The sequence below is a fragment of the Paramormyrops kingsleyae genome, chromosome 4 (genome assembly GCF_048594095.1).
Source record: "Paramormyrops kingsleyae isolate MSU_618 chromosome 4, PKINGS_0.4, whole genome shotgun sequence".
Lineage (NCBI taxonomy): Eukaryota > Metazoa > Chordata > Actinopteri > Osteoglossiformes > Mormyridae > Paramormyrops > Paramormyrops kingsleyae.
This window is the reverse complement of record NC_132800.1, coordinates 32,907,303-32,922,107: the sequence shown is the minus strand read 5'-3', so window position 1 is coordinate 32,922,107 and position 14,805 is coordinate 32,907,303. Positions and strand designations below refer to the sequence as shown.

Below are 14,805 nucleotides of genomic sequence, written 5' to 3'. Positions count from 1 at the left end.
CTCAGGTGAAACAAAAAATCTACGTTTTCAGGGTTGCCAAATCTCAAGCATCTGGAATGACACTCACGCTTTCAGACTCACGCAGGAAATCTTACGGCAAAGTGTATTTACACGGTTAAATACAAAAGCAGATTATTCACAAGGTAAGAACTGTTACATATGTGTGCAGACATCTCCAGCCAGCTGGCCGAAGTTGGCAACCCCGCGTTGTATTTGAAATGGAAAGTAAAATGCGCTGTTTTCGCCTTAAACGGCTCGTCATTCCGTTTGCGTTGTTACTCTGACAAATATAAATGATCTTTTCGAAATAATAAGACCGCCCACATCGTACTCTAATAGCGATTAAAGTGATAAGTTCGTATGCATTCATATTAAAACGAGACTTTAATTTTATTACTGGTGTGGGGTTATCGAAACCAGTAATTAAATCCATGAAAACTAAAATATGTAACATAAATACGAATGTATTAAGGTATAAGCACTTTATTTAAACATGCACAATTTTCACATTTTATTTATTTTGTCTAATTTTGAACTGCAGCCCTACTTTTATTTAGTAAATGAGAAAACATTATACATATCGGCAGTCATACAGATATGCTCAGTTCTATGTCACGTGACAATAAATATTGTCAAAAAGTTTTTCAATTGTACCTAATTAATTTAATTTGACAGTCAGGTAGGCCTATTGATTACATGCAATGTTGACACAGCTAACAGGCTACTTAAATATATATCACACTAAATAGTTAGACATTATGATCTTCCGGACCTTTGCTTCAAGAAATTCTCTAACTGGACCTCTTTAAATTCCAGTTGAATACCCCTGTAAGCAAACTACATTAGTTCTGACTGTATCTCGTCTCTGGCAAACATTCTCCTCTCGTTTTTATTCGTTGACGAAAGTGTCAATACACTTCGTCAAAGTTTTAGGCCCCATGAAATCATTTTCATTTATTGTTTCGCTTCGGTCTGAAAATAAAAGTAGTTAACGATGACTGACGAAAATGTTTCGTCAACAAAATTAAAATTGATTCGGAGGGCATGGGGGGGTGTCATGAGGTCGCTGGAAAGAGGTGTGTGGCGCTCCTGATACCTGTGCAAGAGGACAAAGGTCTAAGTCTTTATGGTCCTGGTGCTCCCTGTCTTGCTGAATGGCATGCTCCCCAACCTGACCTGACACTGACCTGATTTGAGGTTCAGAATGTTCATAACTGTGTGTTGATCAGGCTCTGCATGGAATCACTGGTTTTTCCTGCCTGTCATTGTCATTATTTTGCCATGGGTGTGAATGGGCTCAGCTGACTCTTTGTTCCTCCATGGTTGCCCCACCAAGCTCCACAAAGTTTCCAAATAAATGTTTGTGCTGCTCTAATATTGACGGTTGCACAGGGTGGTGAGCCTGTTGGCTGTATTTCTAGATTCCACTATTATGTGAAGTGGTGTGATGTCCTGATTGAAGTGCACTCATGTGTATCTTGAATTTATCGAGTGTGTAGCATTCTACGAGTCCCATTTTCCAGTCAGTTGGGTTGACACCTGACTCCCAAATGGAAGCAAAGATTGCCCAGGGGTGCGTTTCTCGAACAACGACGGAAGTTAGCATTAACGATGCATCGTACTACGGTAGTTCAAACTAACCAACATCCAACCAACGACTGTTTCTCGAAACCGTCGTACCACAGTTGTTCGAACCACGTTAGTTAGTTAGTTAGTTAGGACTTATGTAGTTGGAACTACAGTGGTTCCAGCGCTGATTGGTCAGACTCACGGCTAACCTACCGTAGTTTAAACCACAATGGTTCCAGCGCTGATTGGTCAGACTCACGGCAAGTCGTGCGCAACAACTAACAACGCACTTTCACAGCCAGTCGCGTACAAACACTCGCGAACTGTGTAAAATATATAATAATCACACACACACACACACACACATGTATATTTATTTGTGACATCAATTTCTGTCAGTCACATAACGCCAATAAAATGAAAATTAGCAATCGCGGAAAAATAATGCGACGCTCCTTGGAGTGATAAACAGAATAACTTTTATTCCGACGTTGTCGCTTACAGAATATTGTTATACTGGCTGACTGGAATACACAGGTGTGTGTAATAACCAAACATTACAGACGTAATTTCCCGAGAACAAAGGCATGGATTCGTATCTGGTCGCTGTAGTGTCATTCTGCTAACATTACCCACCCCTGTGCTAATTAATACTTTGCAGTCTGAGATTTGCTCACTACAGACAGTTACCGTACTTATGACCAGAGACCCACACAACAATTACGTTTCAAACTACATTTTCAGACAACTTCACATTATATGTGATCGTAGAGCTAAATTATTTCTTATTAGGTATTAAAGATTATTAAATTTCTTACTTACACGGTGACTATACCCTTATTGCACTGTATTTTCCACCATCGCTGACGAATTTACATATAACTACGCTTCTAACTACAGCTCGTGAGCTGTAGTTCAAACTACACAACTTAACGACAGTGTTTGCGAACGTTCGTTCGAACTATGGTTTCGAGAAACACCTGCGTCGTTTAACGATGCATCGCACCACGTAAGTCCGCAGTATCTATGTAGTTTGAACTATGGTTTCGAGAAACACCTGCGTCGTACTTACATAGTTTGAACCACGCAAGTTGCTAACGTAGGTAGCAACGATGGTTTCGAGAAACGCACCCCAGAATGGCAGGAGGACAGCCTTACCATCAGGCTGGAGAAGTTCACCCTGGATACCACAGATCGGAGGAGTCCTCATGCAGAGCCACGATGGAAGGCTGAAACCTGTGGCGTTTTGCTCGCGCAAACTGACTGACGCTGAACAGAGACACGCTCAGACTGATAAAGAGTGCCTTGCTGGTGCATGGGCCTCTGACCATTTCAACCAGTACCTGTGTGGCCTAAAGAAATACAAGTTGCATACAGGCCACAAGCCATGAGTAACCCTTATCAATTCCACACCCATACGCTGTCAGCGCCTGCTCATCAGGTGGATGAAGTTTAACCCACTTGCTGAATTTGTCCCTGAAAAACACCTATTAATTGCGGACACCATGTCTAGGCAACATCCAGCTGACCTAGAAGCAGAAGTTAAAGCAGATGTGGATTCAGTGGAGGAGGACCTGAGAGTGAGGAAGCCGACCATAGAACAGATAAAAGACGAGACAAGAACAGACGGTGAACTCCAGTGTGTCCTCAGGTATATCAACAACGGCGGGCCGGGACATTTGAAGAGTGTAGCGGTGCAAGCAAGTACATACTTCATTTTATTTTCCCATCATTTTATTTACTTATATTTTTATTAACATAAAAAAATAATAATAAATATATATATATTTTTATATATATATATTTTAAAAAGCACATACTTCAGAGAGTGTGGCTCACTCAGTAAGGCCAATGGACTGCTGGGACGAGGCAAGCAGATCGTAATCCCGTTAAGTATGAGATAAAAGATGATCCAGAGGATTCACCAGGGCCACCAAGGCCTTACAAAGTGCGGAGAGAGATATAGAGGTTCTGTGTGGTGGCCTGGCATTGCCAGTGACGTGAAAAAGCTTGTGACACGTAAACACTGCAATATCCATAGACCAAGTCAGAACAGAGAGTCACTGTTTACTACACCATTGCCTGACCTACCTGTGAGTACAAAGGTCATCATTACCTGATCATGATAGACTATTTCTCCAGATGGCTCGAGATCTTCAATCTGCCAAAGACAAACTCAAACTCGGTCATACAGAAACTGAAAAGCATCTTCACACCTTTTGGAACCCCAGAAGAGCTAATGACAGACAGCGGCCCTCAGTTCACAGCTGAACAGTTCAGATACTTTGCAGCAGAGTTTGATTTTCAGCATGTTACTTCAAGTCCCCATTTTCCACAATCCAACAGCATGGCGGAACGAGCCATGAAGACTGCAAAATGGATGCTGATGCAGGATGACCCGCACCTGGCTCTTCTGAGTTATCGCTCAACCCCAACAGAACCAACTATTGAAAACCCCGCCAGGCTGCTGATGGGTCGAGAGATCCGTACGACACGGCCAGTCCCGAAAGAGAACCTGCGGCCAATGTGGCCAAACCTGGAAACAGTTAAAAGGAACGATGCCAAAGCAAAACAGTGCTATGAAAAGTACTACGACCACAGGTACTCTGCCAAACCGCTTCCACAACATACCATTGGTGATAAAGTCAGACTGAAGATAGATGGGGAAAATACTTGGACAACCAGAGTGACTGTTCAGCGCCAGGAGGCTACGACACGCTCTTTCACACTGGAGACTGAGCGAGGTGACACACCCAGGAGGAACCGGCTCCACGTCCAACTGTTGAACCAGGAGCTGCCTTCACCTCCGAGGATAGGCTGTTCTCAGCCGAGAGATCGACAGGAACAGTGTGGGCCAGCTGGGCAAGACTTTAGTGTTACTAGAAGTAATGTTCCACCTGACTTGAAAAGCTGCACAAATACAGAATTATTTAATACATACAAGATAGAAACATAAATGTTCTTGAATGTGTTGAGATTTCCAGAGATTTTAGTAATATTTCATTAATGCAATTTGACTTGTTTTCACATGCAATTTCAGGTTCTAATTCCAAGTAGACAGTTTGTGGGTTAATTGGATTGTACTCTGGGACAACAGATAAAAATTATAATCTAAGAATCACAGCTGAAATTCAGGTAAAGGTGAGTGCAGAACAATATGTACAGGATACCAAATCCAAATCACAATCAACCAGCAGGATCAGAAGACAGGTGGGATTCTAGTAACCAGTCGTAGTCAAAAAGGAACTTCGAGATAAAGAAGAACCCAGGAACCCACTCACCACGCAGTGTATCACCTCAGGGATGAGAACCCGAGTGCAGCCATGCAGTGGGTTCCGAATGGACCAATGTGAGCTTTATCTGGTAGCTGGAGAGCCAATCCTGCCCCCAGCCCCCAAACTTCTCTGTAAGTTGAAGAGTTTATTACTTTTTTAGTTTTTTCCATCATCAGACAGTTCTCTGTGCTTCTTTTAGCTTCATCATTGAGTGTGAAATCACAAATCTATGTACTATTTTATACTTTTCCATTACTGGTATGATATGGGCAAAAAGTGAACAAGGATTTCTGTGTAGTTTTATGTAGACCAGAGATGTGCAAATCTGGCCCTTCACTTTGTTTTCCGGCTCGCTGTACACAAACATTCTGAATTTGTTTTATAAATGAACAAAATAAAAACACTTTGAAATCAATACTGGAACATTGTGTTGCCTGATCACTAGGAGGAGCTGGAAACCCAAATTGTTGCAGTGACGGTAAACTAAGCGTATTATAGGGACGGGAAGGCAGGTTTATTTATATAGCACATCTACAGAGTTTAATACTTTGGGCTGATGTTAAGAACATGGCAGAGTGAAAGGTTGGCTTTGAAAAGTCTTAGCTTCATAGAGATAAAAACCCATCCACAGTAAATGGCTTGAACATCTCCTCAATGTCAGTTTTACACACCTGAACATCGGAATTACCACACGAACTGTTCTATCAGTGCACGTCACACCTGCACTTAATGTTTCCCATTATTTTGAAGGTCACTTGATGTTATCCTCCGATTCATGAGAAACTGTCAGATAAGTTGACCGTCATCTCTGGCTTCAGAATGTGGCTTCTGGCTGGTTTCTGGTCGTTCCCAGTGTCTCCTGCTTCACTTTGTTCTTCTGTACTGCTGTCTTAGAAATTTTTAACCTAGAAACAACCTGCTGCTCTGCGTACCCTTCTGCCAGCAGAACCACGATTAAAACTGAATTTTCAAACGCAGATTAGTTTAAAATCATGGAGTAGCCTCTTAATTCTTTCCATGGCTGTTCTCCGGCAGCGGAGGTTGGGATTTGTGGCCCCCTGCTGGGCACAAACAATCACTACACCAAATATTAAATAAGCGCTTTCCTTATTTAGGAGATCCTTATTCAGGCAGCGTGTTTTTGCTCAGCAGCAGGCTAGTTACAGTCTTCTGTCTCCCCTCGCGAGCTATTTTTTTTTGTTTTTAAAACTTATCTGCTGGGTCGGTGCAGTGACCTTTTGAGTAGGGCGCAGAAACAACAAGGCTGCCAGTTAAGACTTCACATTTTATTGTACTGGCTTACAGAGAAGCCAGGGGAGGGGGGCTATAGAGAACATTAATTACATAAAAACACAGGACAGACATATTTTAATAATAAGTATGAGACATGACAGTGGACTGATGGGAACCGTTCTTTCTGTAATGAGCATGAAACTGCCGTCTAACAGCCTGCCCCTTACTTTTCCAGGTGGTGCTTCACCTGCCGCCCACCGTCTTGAACATTAGCGACGTCGAGGTGCCGTCGTGCCTCGCTAACGGAGAATACGAAGCCCAGATTACCGTTTCCAGCGGCACCCAGAAAATCGCCTGCCTCCGCACCAGCTTTCATCTTAAACTGCAGTGAAACGTCACCTTTTCCAGTTAATTAATATCTCTAAATAATGTCCAGGTTCAAATAAAAGCGTGTTACTTTTAACGATGGCCCGTTGAATGTGATCTGATTATTAAACGCAACATTCAAGGTTGAAAAATAAAATCAGAGTTTCACAAAGATGGACTTTCATCACTTTTAAGGCGTACTATTGCACATATTGTAGTATTCATCTAACTTGATATTATGGTGTTTGGAACCAGCACGATGTCATTGGTGAACTGATGGATAAATGACCTGCATGGAGACCAATTAGCGATACAGGGAGTCAGGGAACATATAGAGGCACAGAGACAAATTCGTCACTTGCTCTTATGTTTTGACTTCATTTCAATTCATACTTTATAACTTTTTTTTCTGCCAATAGTCGGCGCTGTTCGCTAACTTATTTAGGTATATTAATTTGCAGTGATTAAGATGGATTCCTGCACAGTGCATTTGTTGGCAAAACCCCATTCAAGTATGAAATATTAGAATTTGTCACCATCAGTGTGAAGCTGTTTGCTTGGCCAGGTTTCTGTGAAATACATTTAAAGTGAGATTTCAATTGTAATGACAAAGTGACAGATCAGTTCAAATTCTGATATTAAGTTTGAATTTTTAGCTATGAAACTATTACAATACTAAGAATTAGCATATTAATCATAAACATCCTAATTATGAAATTGTCCCTGTATTCATTAAACCCACAACCCCATACTGGATAAGCAGTTGGTAGATGGTTGAATGTTTTCATGTATTGATAAAAAGCAGTAATACATTCACATTACAAATATATAATGTATGATACATTGTATTACACCGTGTCAAATAAATGGTGTCCTTCATGTGTTTCATTTATTAGTTTCTGTCCATCCGTCTTCAGAAGCCTGCAATCTATTTATGTTCATGATGATCCAGGCACTGTAAGTTGAGCATCAGGCAGGAAAAATTCCAGATGGGAGGTGCAGGACACCATCTCTCACTTACACCATCTCTCATTTACACCATCTCTCACTTACACCATCTCTCATTTACACCATCTCTCATTTACACCATCTCTCACTTACACCATCTCTCACTTACATGCACTAAGAGCAGCTTAGAGTTGCTGTACTTAGCTGAAGCTTTTCATCCTAATTCTTTTTGTTTAACATACAGGTAGAATAATGAAATTAGGATTTTTTTTATGTAATTCCTCATTATTAGTGATGCATCAAAGGCTCTAGAATGTGGGCAGAATCATTGTTCAAAGGCAGTCACTGCTTAGCACCTTTCAGTAAGCAGCCACTTTAAGGCACAGTCTATGGCACCGTTCTTATGGCATCAATTCAATGCAAAAATATACACCAGCCTTAAGACATCATCTTTGGGAGGTGCCCCTTGCTGCGGAAAGAGTGTCCTTCAGAGATCCCAGTCTTTGTAATGGAGGTTCTCACAAGTGATTTTATCCACTAGGATTTTTTTCATCATAGTGATACATTTCTTGAAATATACCAACAGGCACCTTGTCAGTATTGTAGTCTTTTATAATAAGTTTTCCTCATTAATATTATTTGTTTTAGCGGTTAATTTTAAGTTGGCCCACTGACCGAATGATATTATCAGCATCCTCAGGGTTCATTTTTTGCAAATGAAGGATCAGTACAAAAATATTAACGATCCAATATTTTTTTTTCTTTAATTTTAGAGGCAGGGGGCTGCAGCAATGCCGTGTCTCAGTGGTTAGTGCTGCTGCCTTCCTGCAAGAAGGTCCTGGGTTCGGTCCCTGGGTCGGGTGTAGGGCCTTTCTGTGTGGAGTTTGCATGCTCTCCCACAGTCCAAAAGTGCGCCGGATAGGTTGATTGGTGTGTCTAAATTGGCCCTGTAGTTGTGTGCGTGTGTGTTTGTCCACCCTGTGGCGTGTTGGCGACTGAAGATCTTTCAAATAAAGGATCAGTGAAACAGACCGATGATCAGATATATCGTCTCTGTTGATTCTGCAGTCTTTGACCAGCTCCCATTTGTCAGTATTAATGAAGAAGTAGTCTGACCTGCTGATTTCAGGTATATTCCTCATGTAAGTGTACTGTTCTTCATCAGGGATTTTTTTTCTCCAAGCATCTACAGGGTTATGTTCACCCATGAAGGGCACCAGCTCCTTCCTTATTCTGTTATGAACAGAGTTGTTGAGTAGACTCCTTCTGTCTTCCACTTTATCAAGTGCAGTGTTGAAGTTCCCCCCGACCACAAGAATATCAGTGTACGGGGGCTTTATTTTTTCAGACAGTTCCTTGAGAAGTCCTCTTTGTTTTTTGTGGTGATACACACTTACAAAAGTGCATAATCTTCTTGATATCCAGCAACTCACAATCACATAACAACCGCTTTGATCTACAATTTCAGGTAAACATCTGAAGTCTCTTTTTTTATTCAGCAGAATTGCAGCTCTATTTTCTAACTTGGAATTATAGCATCCTTTGGACCTGGAATCAAAGCATGTGAAGAATATTTTCCAATCCTCCTTATAATTTTCCCAATCATCTCTATCTTTCACATGAGTCTCTGTTAGGAAAACATCAACCTCACTGTTTTCAGATTTTAATTTTTCAAGTTCTTCTAAGAGTTTTTTGCCATTTTTCTTCAGTCCATTAACGTTGACAGTAAGAATGTGAAGACGTCTCTCTTGCTCTGTAGTTCCGCCGCCCATTTCTCCCATCAGTGCCACTGTTGGCACTTTGGCTCCCCCCATTGGCACTTGGGGGAACTGAAGACTGTATTCAGATGTCTTGTCTTTTCTTTCTTCTTTCATTTTTTTTATATAGTCTTCATCTTCATTTGTTGAGGGAATATTGACAGGATGTAATTCTGTGAGGTCTTCATCTTGCGGCAGGTCATGCACTTTGGAAGAAATCATGCATTCTTGGGTTTCCTTTTTTATATCAAGTATTAGTGAAACAGACCGATGATCAGATATATTGTCTCTGTTGATTCTGCAGTATTGGACCAGCTCCCATTTGTCAGCATTAATGAAGAAGTAGTCTAACCTGCTGTAATACATTACACGGTTGTGCCGATATTTATAAGTGTACTCTCTATCATCAGGGTGGTTCTTTCTCCAGGCATCTATAAGGTCATGTTCATCCATGAAGAACAGCAGCTCCTTCCTTATTCTGTCATGAACAGAGTTGTACTTTTTACTCGTTGTGTCTTCCTCTTCATCAAGTACAGTGTTGAAGTCCCCCCCAACCACAAGAATATCAGTGTACGGGGGCTTTATTTTTTCAGACAGTTCCTTGAGAAGTCCTCTTTGTTTTTTGTGGTGATACACACTTACAAAAGTGCATAATTTACTTGCTATCCGGCAACTCACAATCACATAACGACCAAGATCATCAAGAGTTTGATCTAAACATCTGAAGCTTGCTTTTTTGTTCACCAGAATTCCGGCTCCTTTGGACCTGGAATCATAGTGTGTGAAGAATATTGTCCAATCGTTCTCATAATTTTCCAAAGTATCATTTTCTCCAATGTGAGTCTCTGTTAGTAAAACAACATCAACCTCATTGTTTTCAGATCTTTTTCTTTCAATTTCTTCTAAGAGTTTGTTGCCATTTTTCTTCAGTCCATTAACGTTGACAGTAAGAATGTGAAGAGGTCTCTCTTGCTCTGTAGTTCCGCTGCCCATTTCTCCTGTCAGTGCTCCCCCTGTTGGCACTTTGGCTCCCCCTGTTGGAACTTGGTGGAACTGAAGACTGTATTCAAACTAAGATCAGATCTGCAAACACATAAAACTCATCATGCCTTGTGCTGTACGGCACATTTCACTTGTTGTCTTGTGTCATCTTGTGTCAAGTACATTTGTCATATATCTTTTTTTATTATTATGGGACAAGATATCTATGTGTGTGTGTGTGTGGATTAGGTTTATTCTCAATTGTCTCTAATAAACAAATCATAACAGATGCTCCTTTTATCATTTTAGGAACGTACATGTCTCATTCATATTTGACAGTGGCTCATTGTATAAATCACTGCATGCTAAACATAATGCACAGTGAGCAGTGTATACATTGGGCAGTTTGTTTGAAGATTTCTAAGAATAAAGAGCTTCCTCCTATTCTACAGGTGCAAGTTATGGCTTATTGTACCACTTCCCCATTCTGGTGGCAGAGGCTGATTATTGAGCTTTGAGAATTTGGGAAATGCATCTTAGCAATTGAGAAAAAATGTAACAATGAACTGTACATACTATAATATGGAGTTTAGCAAAGTCGAAACGGGTGTCTTTGACATGAATAAGTATCAGTTTGCTAAAGAAGAATGATCAGTCAATGACAATGAAAAAGTGGGAACCGACTATCATTCAGAATTGTGGACCTCAGGAACATACTCATACTGTCATACTGGCAATATTTCTAAGCATTTTGACTCTCATTGCTAAAACGATACTGATCCTTTTTAAGGTAGCCATCATCCTCAGAAGTTCTAGATCTCCTGGGAAAGGTCTTGTCTGCCAGGAGCAGAGGAATGTATTTAAATATATTAATTTGGTTGTAGGCGTTTTACTTACACAAAATTGTTCTGAGGGCAGAATGAAAAATGATTGGTTCAGGGAGAAAACCAATCAGACTGTAGAGGAGGTGGGTCTAAGCAACTAGAGGAGGCGGGACCAAGACATCTGCTTGGTTGGTCCCACCTCCTCTAGTTGCTTGGACCCACGTGCTCTGCCATCAGGACATTTTTGTGTAAAACTTTCATGAGCTATTAATTTGTGTGTGTGTGTGCGTGTGCGCATTAGCAGAGATTGCCCTATGTTTGTGCTGCTCTAATAATGGGGGATGGACAGGGTGGTGAGCCTGTGTTCCTTAATACTTTTGGACTGTTCTGCTAGATTCCACTGTCATGTGCAGTAGTCTGATGTCCTGATTGAAGTGCATTCATGTGAATCTGTAATTTATCGAGTGTGCAGTGTTCTGTCCAGTGCTGTGACTGTCCCTGAGACTGAGTGGGTGCCACATGGTGGGACTTTCAAATGTTTAAGGAAACAAAAGGAATTGATTCTTTGTATCTGGCTGTATTTACTAGTAATAAGCTATGGAGTAATTAGTAACATTGCGGCAGCCAAAATTCTGGGTTTATTATAATAATATGAAACCATGACAATATGCCAAAATGCTGCCAAAAAACTAATATTAAATACTAAATAATAATACTAATACTAACATCTGTGGAAAAAAATTCCACACAAAGCAATTTAGCGACTCACCTTAGCAGAGCGTACAGACCAATACATTACAGTACATTTTACGTAGTTTAGTAAACCTATATTCCTATGTTTTCAGAGAGTAAGTACAGCCTAGCAGTGTGTTGTTGCCAGTGTTCTCTTCTATGCCGTGGTCTGCTGGGGAGTCAGCATTAAGAAGAGGGATGCTGGACGGCTGCTGAGGAGAGCTGGATCTCCTCATGTGAGCGGCGGAAAAAAGGAACTCTGAAGGACTCTGAACCACTCTGAAGGACTCTGAATGACTCTGATTGCTGTCCATCATGGACAATGTCACAATGTCAGCCACCCTCTACACAGCACATTCGATAAAATATCTATCTATCTAAACTATTTAGCGATTTGTCCCACATTTTACTATACATCTATCTATCCATTTAAATACAAGTATCTTGTGTAGATTTTTTTGTGTTTTTGAGACATGTATGGTTTTTTCAACATACTCTGTATTACTGTATCGCTGTATTAAAAATGTATAATTTATTACCGGATCCAACTGCAGTAACATTTCAAATATTTCCACATATCGAATCGCTGCCTTGCCACATTGAGATCGAATCATATCATTGCAAAGCTTACGATTTACATGCCTAATAAAAATGTATACGCCTCTTACCTATTTGTTCAGGGTTGTGGTTTACCTTTGCAAATTACTTGTTTTATGAGAAAATATAACCACTCCGCTCTGCTGGATGTTAACTCAGACTATGAGCCTCAGACAAAAAGTGACTGAAACCGCTGGTCTTGGGTTTTTATCAGTGTGTCATGTTGTTGTTCACTCACTCCCCACCTCCTGCTCCTCCTTTTCTCCTGCTACTTTTCCTTTTGGTCTGTAGTTTTGAAGAATGCGTATGTTGTCAATTAATCCCATATTGAAAGAAAATAATTCCCACACATTTTCCCAGCAGATCTGTAGCCCTGTCTGAGGGAATCCTTCTGTAATCTCTATCATTTGAGCCTTTCTCTGGTTCAGATGGTGACATTGGTTGTTAAAATCTCATCTAGCTCTGATTTAAAGGAACCCAGGGTCTTAGCTTGCGCTACACCAGGGGTCACCAACTCCGGTCGTGGAGGGCTATTATCCAGTAAGTTTTCTATCCTACCCGGCTTCTGATGAGCCACACTAGTTCTCAGGGAAATACCAGGAGCAGGTGTGGCTCATCAGAAGCCAGGTAGGATAGAAAACTTACTAGATAGTAGCCCTCCAGGACCGGAGTTGGTGACCCCTGCGCTACACTAACAGGAAGACTATTCCAAACTCTAGGTACACGATAAGAAAAACCAAACCAAAGTGTTGCAGAGATGTCTTCCTGCAAGATTATGGATTTTCGTGTCCAGCTTAGGAGGTCAAGCCCAGAGTTCCTTAATGTCCTGTTATGTGAGGTTAGGATGGACAGATGTGGTACTTTTGTATCCTTTTAGACTAGAGTAGAAGCTGGATGACCTGCTCAGGTCCTTGTTTCAGTCTCTTATTTAAGGTGAACCGGGAAAATGACTATTGGAATTCAGTAATAACTTGAAACAATGTTCATATTTCAACTGAGGTAGGGGTGGAGATGGGCGCGGTGTGATTAATCTCACTGTTATTAGGAAGCTTTGTGGAGCTTAGTGGAGCAACCAGGGAGGAACAAAGAGTCAGTTGAGCTCATTCACACCCATAGCAAAATAATGACAATGACAGGCAGGAAAAACCTGTGATTCCATGCAGAGCCTGATCAACACACAGTTATGAACTTTCTGGACCTCAAATCAGGTCAGGTCAGGTTGGGGAGCATGCCATTCAGCAAGACAGGGAGCAGCAGGACTCTAAAGACTTGGACCTTTGTCTTCTTGCACAGGTATCAGGAGCCATACACCTCTTTCCAGCGACCTCATGACCCCCCCATGCCCTCCCAATCCATCTGATGACTTCATAGGAAGAGTCACCAGAGACATGAATGTTGTTCCCCAGGTAAGTGAATCTCTTGACAAGGTTGACATTCTCCACGCAGACAAAAACACTACTGATGGCTGTGCCTAAGAAGTCATTAAAGGCCTGGATTTCACAATCCCAGACACTCAGACTCCTCGCTCAGTCCATCAAGAGCCCCGATCAGAGCTTCCACTGACTCCACAGATCACCGATTTCACCGATATTCACGCTTGTGCTCATTGGGAACCTTCAGTGCCAGGTGCGGCCGATGGTAGACTTCTTAGGTGTAAAACCAGACAGCTCCAGTCACTGATAGGCGAACAAGTGATCACGGATCTGGTTAAGGAGGATCTAAGCATGGACCTTATTACCCAGCACTGAAAGCTGTGTTTGTCAGGGTTTTTAGTTGGGGAAAAGAGGACGCTGTCGCGGAATCAGAGGCGAAGTGACTTTAATAATAAATGAAGGTTGTCAGTAGTCCAGATTGTTGTACTGGCGAACGTATCGCTCAAAATAAACCAAAGGAGCGGACTGGATCGTTGTCGTGGGGCAGGCTGGGGTCGGGCGATGTGCGGAGTCGATCTTGGGGGCTGGGCAGGTCTCGTAGTCAGGGTACAGGCTGGGGTCAGGCGATTCACGTCGGCTGAACAGAAACTTGGGGTCAAAACGGCAGAACAACGGTCAGAAAACACGGAGAGGCATAAACAGGAAAACGCTCGAACTCAGAGAAAACTCTAGAAGATCTCGCATCAGGGTGCAAGATCCGATGGTTAAAATAGCCTCCCTAATTTAGAAACGACCTGCAACAGTTTGCGGTAGGTGGTTGCAATGAAAACCGGAGAAACCGGACAACCCGGTATAGCTGCGTAAAGCTGACAGCTTGTCAAAATGGAGAAGGTAGGATGAAGGAATCCCCGGAGGCGTGGTCTTCCTGACGTCAGTCGGGGATCCCCGGGGTTGATCCGTGACAGTGTTATCCCCCTGTAGTTGCCGCAATCCAGGCAATCACCCTTCCCTTTCCAGATGGGGACTACAAGTCCCATTTTCTAGGCAGTTGGGATGATGCCTGACTCCCAAATGGAAGCAAAGATTGCCCAGAATGCCAAGGTCACCAGACCACAGATGGTGTGTCACCTGCTCACAGATTTGTCTAAAA

At 41.9% G+C, this 14,805-nt stretch overlaps 1 long non-coding RNA gene across 1 annotated transcript; it reads left to right on the top strand.

Annotated features, from left to right (window-relative positions):
• The first annotated feature begins 2,606 nt into the window (after positions 1-2,606).
• Positions 2,607-6,991, top strand: LOC111845882 (uncharacterized). The gene is made up of 2 exons (XR_002838756.2): positions 2,607-3,220; positions 6,313-6,991. It is a non-coding gene; the product is annotated as an uncharacterized lncRNA (long non-coding RNA).
• The last annotated feature ends 7,814 nt before the right edge of the window (positions 6,992-14,805 follow it).